This window comes from Lonchura striata, chromosome 5 (genome assembly GCF_050655825.1).
Source record: "Lonchura striata isolate lonStrDom1 chromosome 5, ASM5065582v1, whole genome shotgun sequence".
Lineage (NCBI taxonomy): Eukaryota > Metazoa > Chordata > Aves > Passeriformes > Estrildidae > Lonchura > Lonchura striata.
Genome location: NC_140707.1, coordinates 41,334,960 through 41,345,195, shown reverse-complemented (window position 1 = coordinate 41,345,195; position 10,236 = coordinate 41,334,960). Strand labels below are relative to the sequence as shown.

The window sequence follows — 10,236 nt, the reverse complement described above, 5'->3', positions numbered from 1 at the left end:
GAGGCGGCCGTGGGCGGCGCCGCGCCTGCGCGGGGGGCGGGGCGGCGGCGCGGGGGCGGGCCGGGCCGGGCCGGGCCGGGCTGGGCGGCGGCTGCGCAGCGCTGCGGGGGCTGTGGCCGGACGGTTCCGCGGGCTGGGCGCGGGGGCGCCGCGGGACGCCGGGGACTCCGACTTCCAGCCGGCGGCGGGGCTGGAGCGTGTCAGCGGCGGAAAGAGACGGACGGTGAGCGGAGCGCCGTGCCCAGCGCGCGAGCAACAGGTCCCGCCGCGAGTCGCGTCTGGCCGGAGCCTCCCCGCGGCCACGGCGCCCGCGCAGGCCCGGGGGTCCGGCCGGGCCGAGACCGGGCGGGACGGCGGGGCACAGCCGGGCTCGGCGGCACTCGGGGCTCGGCCCCGGTCCCCGCACCCCGCTGGCGGTGGCCCGGGCTGTACCTTGGCCGCGGGTCCCGGCCGGGCGGGGCGGCCCCGGCCGCGGCGGCTACAGGTGCCGGCGGCGCTGCGGGAGCGCGGGGGCCTCCCGAGAGCGTATCCTGCGGCTTTCCTGCCGCCCTTTCTTGGGATGCTTCCCGGAGCTTAGGCCCAGGAGTTGTAAGAAAACCTCCCTCACTTGGCTGTGTGCTCTCTCTGCGGACTTGTTAAGCGTTGTGTACGAGTTTAAACAATGAGGGGGGAAACTTTAGGGCCCCCTCCTGTGCACTTCTGATGCTCTGGCAGCTCTGTGTTTGGAAATTATTCCTCTGTGAAGTTTTTGCTTCGTATGGGTTTATGAAGCTTTGCGGAGCTAAGTTAAAGCAGGTTGAACGTGGGCGACTTCCAGTGTGTTTTACAGTCAGCAGCAGTTAGCGCACGTCCCGGTTGGAGCGGCTCCGTTTTCCCAAAGCTGTAGTGGAAATGCTCCTGCGGTGCTGCCGCTTTCCTGGCGGAGGCATCGAGGCTGTGTGCTGGGAGAGAGAGACACTACAGCCAGGCAACAAAGAACGCGGTGACTGTGAGCTCGGTGAGACAGACCGCGGGAGAAAATTAAATTAACTTGTATTTGACCTTACTGCGGAATATTTATATACAAACAAAGCTGTCTAAAACAATAATATTGTTAGATGTCTCACATGGGACAGATCCACAAAAAATAACTTCATGAAGAATATTAAAAGCGGTAAATATCAATAAGTGCTATGGAGGGTATTTTCTTTTAAAGATAAAGCCTCTATTGCAATTATTTAGGCGTAGACTATATCCATAGCTCACTTAACAGAGCAAAATAATTTCATTCTAGATACATGATAATATACAGCTGACTGCAGTCAGACTTCTAACAAGTGACTGTGGTGATCTTCTATGTGTTGGATGCTTCTGTTGCCAATGCCTTAAAGGGATCTCTGTCCTTTTTAAAGATTGAGATGTTTTTCATGAATTTGTAAAAAAAGGCATCTTTGTATTGGCTTTAGACATCTGAGTCTGCAAGCTTTTGGTTTTGATCTGTTGTCCAAATTTTCACAGTACATATTTTTTCCTTATGATCATATTAGAGCTGTTACTGCACATCTGAATGCGAAACACTTTAGATCTGCCTGGATGATACACGTTAACTCTTTTCCAACATTGTACTTTAAAAAAAATCCAGTATTTTACACATTAAAAGCTTAAGTAATTGTCTACTCTTGTAGACACTTTTAACATAATATGAAAAATATTACAGTGTTTTGAAGCAATGTTGTAGGATGTTATATTTAATTATCATTGTTAATAATGATAAAGTAATAGAGACTTAAATGTTAGTCCATGATCACTGAACTCTTTAATTATTTTTTTCAGAGTTTACATTCTTCCAATGTGTGTCATATTACCTTGCAATGTGTGGAATAACAGAGGATGGTGATGTTTTTCTGTAAATAATTAGCTCTTGGTGAAGACTCTAATTTTGTTTAGTTTTTATTAAATTTCTTCTCAGAAATTCTGAACTTAGAAATGTGCATCAAAATATTTCTTCAGTAGACTGATTTATCTGGCTTAGGAATCTGCAGGAATTACTTATGACCTTTGAAGGGTGACAGGCATCTTTCAGTACCACAGCAGTACAAGGTAAAGAACCATAGAAAATGCAGTGCAGAAGTTGGGATTCATACCAAGAGTTACGGATACAGAAAACTTAATGTAGTCTGAAGTTTATGTGCATCCATTTATTGATCCTTGTTTATAAAAAAATAATTACATTTGTTGTAATAAAAAGATTAAATTTTCCTAATACTTCATTTGCTGCTTTGATTAGAATCTCCTGTTATACTTAGAAGTTGTAGGCTTTTAAGAAACCTACAGCATTTTTAGATGCAAATTCTATTATGTCTCTTCAAAGATTGGATCTTAACATCAGAAGCTAACTGTTTTAACTGTTGCAGCTACCATTTTTTCCCAGTTTGTACTTTGAAGTGCATTCCTTTTACAGTGTTAGGCTTTCAGAATGCTGAAGGCTAAAATTTCAAACAGTGTGGTACTTCCTAGATAGCAGGATTTGTATTTGTATTCATGTGACATGTTCTAAATTTTTAAATATTTAGCAACTGACATTTTTAAAGTATTTTCTTGGTCACTGTTGCAGAAATACTCGACATTACGGTATTTGGAACACTAATTGCTGCCTTGATCACACATTTGAAAACCTCAAGACTTTTTGTAAATATTAATTAAATACTGCTCTATTGTTTTCCTTCTATTAATGGACAAAGAGAGGCATTTGTCCATTTGAAAAGGTTTGCAATATGTCTATGGTAGAAAACTTGGTGGAAACAATTTAAGTGGTGGTTTAAAATCAGGTCTGCTGGCAGAATTGGTTTTCTAGTGTAGTTATCTACTGTGGAGTGTTCCTCAATACAGCAGTTCTGACAACAGGGGCACTTTATGTACACATCCTCTTTCCTTCACTCCCAATCCAGCTAGACAAACTAGACAAAATGTCTCAAGTGTAGTTCAAGCTAAAGTATGAACCAGAAGAAAGAGGAAATTATAACTAATTAAGTTTACATCTCAGACTATTTTAAAGTAAGCTTTTGGGGTTTGTTCTTATTTTTAATGGAAGGTGATCAGTATATGTCTGCTGGTAAAGACTTGTTTTATTATGCTGAGGTGTCTAATTGCACATTAACACATAGCTGTGTGGGAAGAAAAATATGCTGTACCTCTCAAAGGTTGCAGCAGTTAAATTAGAAAGCAAACACAGATACCATCAGTAATGCACACTTCTAAAAGGAATGCCCCAATTCTATGAAGAAAGACTTGCACACTTCTCTTTTGGCAGAAAAAGGATGTAATGTTGCATTTCTTTAAAGATGTGGAAATGGTTTTGAGTACCTACCCAGCATATTGAGATTCAGGTTCAGTTCCCTCTACTCTTTAGGGGAGCTGCCAGTTCCCAAAAGGAATGCTTTAACTGCCAGACCAGTGAGTGTTTTGGTTTGATTCTTGAGGAGTCACTTAGTAAGGGAGTGAATATGTAGTGCAGGGACTGGCTTGATCAAGTACAAAATATGATACGGGTTCAGGTCTCCTTTCCTTCTTACAAAGTGCTGAAAGAGTAAAGGAAAGGGATTTTTCTTGGGGGTGGTTTTTTTTTTTCCCTAGCATGGTGTGAAATTTTGAAGACTTAAATCTCTGCTCTCTATGTTCATTCTTATCTGACTTGGCCAGTTCCTACTCAAGTTGAATGTTAGATATTTGAACAGTACCTGTAACATGTTATTTTCATTTTATGGCAGGTCTTGGTTGTTTATTTGTGGGTTGTGGAGTCTAGTAGGTGGCATGGCATTTAGGTTCCCTTGTGGATCTAGTTCTGCTTTGTTCTAAGACGCCAAATAATTAGATATAGAAAGGTAATTGTTTTAACATACCTGTGATTATTATCTGTTATAAGTCTGGTTAGTGCCTTGTGTTTCCTTAAATGATTTGCCTGTTACATCATGTGTCTGTTCTGGTTGGCCATAATTGTTTTCTAAAGAAAAAAATAATAAGAAATAGATAATAGGTTTTGTTTGAACATTTTTAATACTTAATTTTGCCTCTAGTGTTTTATTTTTAAAATTTCAATTATATGGTTAGAGAAAAGGCTTGACTGTTGATACATGTGACAACACAGCTCATAGTCATTAGTGTCTGAATTTGCTATAGTTTATTAGCATAGACAGTAAACTCCTCATGTCCTGCAGAGGTCTAACAAAAGAATAGATGTTAAATAGAAATTCTGGGAAAATACAGCTTTGCTTAAGAAAAAGAAGATAGAAACCAAACCATCATTTTCATTCTTGTACCAGGACACATCCTCTAGGCAAGCTATTTTAGGTTATGTGTGGTTATTTGGCTGTAACAGATAACTCAGAAGACTCTCAAATGTGGGAGTTTTTCTGGGAAAAGCAGTTTAAAACCAGGAATGATTTCTGGCAAGGATATATTAGAAGTGATAGGACAGTTAAGTGGTCTTTTACAAAAGGTATTAGGAGCACTCAAGTGTGGGAATAGTCAGTGTGTTAGCTTCTAAATCAACCTGTGTATGTGCATTAACTGAATAGTCAGTGTGAATTGTCTTGTGTGAAGTTGTTCAGTGGTTTCTTCAAGCTCTCTAGAAAGCTGAATTCAGCAAAACCATAAACCATTGATAACTGGGAAGTGCCAGTGCAACCTCAGCATCTGCTCTTTGACCTGGTGATGGTGCTGGGAGGTGGCTGGTATGCATTCCGAGTCTGTTTCCAAGGATAACTGTATATTTTTAAAGTCAAGAAGGAGAGGCTGGAAAAGTATTCATTTAGGTACCAGTAGTGTTGAGTGGAGTTCAGAGTACAAATGTGTGAGCTCAAAGGAGGACAATGTATGCTAGAACCTGACGGAGTCAATTCTCATTTTGACAGTATATTGTGAAGAGTATGTGAGCTGTTCGTTGTGTAGTGTCATAGGAGTGACTTGTGTTTAATGAAATGCATATTAAAGAGGAATGAAACTTTAAAGGGTTTATCTGAAGGTAGATAAAATACAAGTGGCGCGATGTCATGATAAAAATACTATTGAGGGAAATTACTTAGCGTTTAAAGCTTTCTGGAGCCAAATTTTGATCTTGGTGGCAGAGAGATCAGCAGGGTCAGCTCTCTGAATATTCAAGTGTAAACCCAAGTGTTTTCTTAACTGAGGTGATCTTTACAATTAAGGTCAGTGGAGGTGGTATGTTTTGGTAATGCTTTCATTGTTAACCACTTATTTAGAAAATAGTTTTTAGTGTGGCAGAGGAGAAAACTAGGGAGGGAAGGAAGTTTGTCTGCATGGTGTTTGTGATACTGAGTTAAATTCTTTACTTTCACAGTTACCATGGCAACTTTTTCTTTTGAATGTGATGCCTTTGTGTATAAAGCTAAAGCTTCACCTTAATATCAGATCATGCAGTGTTCCTGCAATATTGTGGTTGAGAGCTTGTGATTGCCCTTGTTTGTCTTGTTTTGTCAAGTTGCATTTACTTGTCAGCTACTGTTAAACTTAAGGGTTATTAATTATTGGTTAATTCAGTGTACCTTGCCTAAGATAATTTAAGTGGTTTTAATAGAAAAACTGTTATAGTAACTGCATTGTGCATTGTAGAAAACTGCAAGTCTTGTATTGACTAAGAGAGCATTTTACTAATTCATCTGGTATGTCTTATTTTCTAAATGTTCTTTGAAAGCAAAGCTCAAGCCTTTGCGTTAAGCATCAAGATTTGAAACAGGTGAGGATTTGGATTGCATAGGTTTGTATAATACTGATTTTACTTCTTACAGATGCATATCATTGCTTTCAGAGAACTGCTGTCTTCTTCCCAGTGTCTGAAAGGCCGTGTGATGTCAGCAGAGAAACTTAGTCCTCTTACTGGGACAGTGTAGCATTAGTGGACATCACATGCTTTCACAGAATCAGTTCCTGTAGGATCAGGTGGTGATGGAATTGCTTAGTGCCACTATGCAATGACATTTACATTTTGTTTGAATGGTATTAAAAGTCCTCAAATGCAGAAGAGAAGGAAATTGGTTTAAAATGGAACTGGGTATATGTGTTTAAAGGTGGTGATAGTTGTACAAGAGTTAAAACCAACATAAAACAAGTTCTTACCATTTAATTTTGTTTCAGTAATCAAGATATGTTCTAAATTAGTAATCTAATTACTTACAGGCAGGAATTAGTGCAGTGTCTTAAAGTGAGGTAAAAGCTGATCAGCTCAACATTGTTGTCTTGGGCTGACTGACTAAAATGACTTGCTAGCCTCGTGATATTGGTTTTGTTTTTGACAAGTGCAATAGTCTTTCACATTTTTATGTTTTGTAATAGCATAAACAGAATTAAAAATCCATTTGAGCCTAAGTTCTTGTTATATGTGTAGTCTCTTTCAATGGAATTGAAGTTATATTGTTCCTGTTCGGAGAATATTAACTTGGTTTGTGTTGCGATCTTCTCTTGAGACTTTAACTATTGTCATCAGCCACTTCCTGGTGAAGTGTGTTGCTTCAAGCTGATACAATGAGGGCCAGCTAGAACTCTGAAGAGGCAAGTTACTTGGCTTCAATGTAAAGAAAGCAGCAGTTTGAGGATTCTGCAGTCAGGTAGACTCTTTCCTGCTTTTCAGCCTACTTAGATTTCTTCTTTCTTCATTAGCTCATCAAGCAAGATGTAAATAGTAAAGACTTAAGGTGTATCCCAAGAAAAGCTGGGAACTGAAAAAGTAAATGTCACTTGTACTTCCTCCCAAAAGAAAAAATACTGAGGATGATTTTAAGATAACAGGCAAAAAGCTATTCAGCTAAAGTCTTGTTATTGTTGTGTATTTTGTAGGTCATTTATTTCTTTAGGCTTTTGTTAATTTTGAAGTAAGGAGAAGTCAAAATGAAATGCAATTGAGAGCTATTTTTTCTTGACTGAAGAAAGAGAACCCAGCACCTAATAATGTATTTTGAAGCAGCAGTGAAGAGTTGGTTTTGGCTTACACCTTATGAAGAAATTTTTAGGTTAAACACTAATTTTTTTTGTGTCTGTTTTATTGAGACTATTACACTTGCTGCTATTAGGGTTTAGTCTTAGGATCAATTTTGAAGAGTCATGATATATTGTTTTTCCCTAAGTCTTCCTGATTTAATGTGGACTTATATTTCTGACCATGCTTTTTTGGCCCCTTGTTCATCTTCTTGCATTCTTTCCTCCTGCAGACCTTCAAACATGAGTCTCTCCATCTGTTCTTTCTGATTAGGGAAGATGGAAAAACTGGGAAGGAAGCAAAGGTTCTGTGTGTTGGATCACACTACTTTTCTTTCTTTTGGGAGGAAGTGCAAGTGACATTTACTTTGTTAATTCCTGCCTTTCCTTGGGATGCACTTAATGAAATTTGTCCTCTGCAAATGTGGTAGGTTATCTCAGCTAGATGTTGTGCTGCACTGGGCTACAAGATTGTCAAGAGCTGCTTTTTTTGAAGCTTGGTTTGGTTTCAAAAAGGAGAAGACTGAAGAGCTGGAATAACTCAACAATATTAACAAAACAGTATTACATCAATAATGTCAAAACTGTGGACTCCTTTCTACTGAAATGTCATTGATGAGTCTGTGTTGATGGCTTAGCTTTGATCAGCCATAGGGCCCTCTGTTATAAATTCATCTGTATGATGCTGAACTTGGAATCTGTATGATGTATTTGTTTGAGAAAGCAGCCTTAGAAGTTAAATGCATCAGTTAAAGTTGAGATGGGATGAGCTGCAGAAATTAAGTTAGGCCTGCTTATTATGTACCAACCTCTTTTTGAAGCCTTCTGTAGTAGGAAAGTATTAAATATTTGCATATGTTTTTTAAAATATAACAACTTGAATTGCACACTTTAATTTATATATACTTTATCCCCTAAGCCAGTTTTTGACCTCTGTTGGTGAGAACTTCATACAGTTTCTCCTTATGTCAATATTTTTGAAGCCTTTTCTATACAAATATTTAATGAATGCAGCTGCATACCTAAATGGTTGGGTAGTAAATGTAGGCTGGTTTGTGCTCCCTCTTAAGTGCGTACTCTTGTCAAGTCTTAGAAAGATATGTAATGCTGTTCACTTGATACTGTGTGTGTTAGTGCTCCCTAAAGCTTACGTAGTTGGGACTTCCTCTGATAATTAAAATTCCATACAAATCTCTAGTTCTTGATTTCTTAAAGCTAATTTGAAATTGAATATTCAGCCTTTAAAGTACTTAACATGATTAATCAGTATGTGTTAAACTTATTTACAAATTGTTTAACAGTTCACATTGTTCTTCTGATACTTTCTGATGAGATTGTGTTTTTATTCTTGGATGGATTTGTGATAATTGGCACAGCTGATTCCTTCTACTTCAGAAGAAATTTAGATTGCAGCTGCAGCTCTGGGAAATCTTAGATTTTATGATGTCAGGTTCTTTTTACCTTTTCTTGCTCAATTCCTCTGCTCTAGTTCATTTGTAGAATTAACAAGTGCTTGTTCCTCAGTCATTATGGTTCATGGTGTGCTATCTGAAGCGAACTGCCATGTTAGTCTTGGCAATGAAGTGGCTGAGGTGGCAGCACATGTTCCCTCCTGACAATTCTACTTTTGGCATCAGTGATTTCTGATGGAAGCAGCCTACAGCTGAGGATAGTAACTTAATCTGCTACAACAAGATTTGCTAGAGCTTGTCTATCAGCATCTTTAATTTAAGCTTGCTGTTCTTTTAGTTCAGCCTTATATGAAGTCTTATTGTTTTCTTTATTTGGGGAGAAAAAAACCACAAGGAGAAATAATAATTGACCTTATTTTATGATCTCTTCACAACAAATTCCATGTTAAACTTGTGATTTCTACTTTGAGAAATCCATAAGTAGCATATTATTGCTGACCATTACACTATTTCATGTATCAGGGATTCATATGTTATTTTAGTATATTCATACAAGTATATTTCTGAACATTTTTGTTTAGCAGGTAAACCATGCAGAAATGCACTTGATCTGTTTAATACACAGAACCACAGGGTGTACAGAACTGAAAGCCAGATAAAGACAGCAGTAAAAAGTGTAAGACCTGTTACTCTTAAGACTGAAATGTTGTGCATGGGAGCTGTGTGAATGGGTGCTCTAAAGTTTAGAGGAATAAGAAAGCATTAAAATTATGTTTATAGGTTTAGCTTGCTAAAACTTTAGGTTCTCCTAAACCACTTGTTCGTATTCAGAATTCCAGAACTGGTTTTGAAAGAGCATAGGTGCATACTTAGAATGATGTGAGTTAGTGGAGCATGAAGGTATTTGTAAATCTCACTGACCTCAAATAATAGAATCTGATTTCAGTACCTAATTTGTAGCATTATTTTTTTTTTCTCTAACTCAGCATATTTTTTATCTGTGAATAATAAATAAATATATAGAAATAATACTGTTCATTTTCATAAATTTAGAATTTATCAAAAGCAAAAAGCTAATGAATGCCAATTCTGTTGGAAGTTCTCTTGATAAATCTGATTAAAGAGTTTATTAATATAAAATGTGAGCTGGCTTCAGGTAGAAAATACATCTCAGACAAGTATCATCCAATGAATTGGTCAATTGGAAAAAGGCATGTGAAGCTTTTGGTTCAGGTTTCAAAACACCTTGAAGTGATGGACCACCTGTGGGATACGTAAAACTTACCCAACCATGGGATACCTAAACCTTTCTAATTTTCCTTTATTATTTCTGCTTTGCAAAAAGAAATTTTGTTATGTCAAGCATTGTCGCCTCGGTAGTGATTGAACAAAGTTCTCTGTCTTCATTGCTGGGATGATTTGCAGTCTCTGGGGCCCAAAGAACTACAACTACACTCCAATACTTTAAATTAAGTGGGATATTATTAACAGAATGTCTCTGCTAAACAGATGTGTCCTAAGAATAGAATCATTGATTTGATTTTAAAAGTTGTAAGTTTCTGCAGCTTTGAAGCAAAAATCACACACTTGGAAAAAAATTGAATTTATTGTTGTAAATGTTGGCTGTCCTAACTAGCCTGTCATTTCCACTGATAATCAATGGCTGCTGCCTTGATTGTCTTGAAATTTTCAAATGGATTTATAGTCCATCCTAAACTGCATTGTAGTAAGTGTGAAAGTGACAGTTTGAAGTGACAAAACGGAAATAATAACAGGTAATGTACATCCCAAAATTAGTTTCTGTTTCATTAGTAGCCAAAGGTGAAAAGTAACAAAAAAGTGTAGAAATTTCATCAAG

The 10,236-nt window shown here is 38.4% G+C and overlaps 1 protein-coding gene across 1 annotated transcript in view; it reads left to right on the top strand.

The window, feature by feature from the left end:
* The first annotated feature begins 64 nt into the window (after positions 1-64).
* Positions 65-10,236, top strand: part of PALS1 (protein associated with LIN7 1, MAGUK p55 family member) — a 55,301-nt gene continuing 45,129 nt past the window's right edge. The window contains exon 1 of the mRNA XM_085582069.1: positions 65-223. The gene's annotated coding sequence lies outside the window, so the exon portion shown is untranslated. The remainder of the gene's footprint in view (positions 224-10,236) is intronic.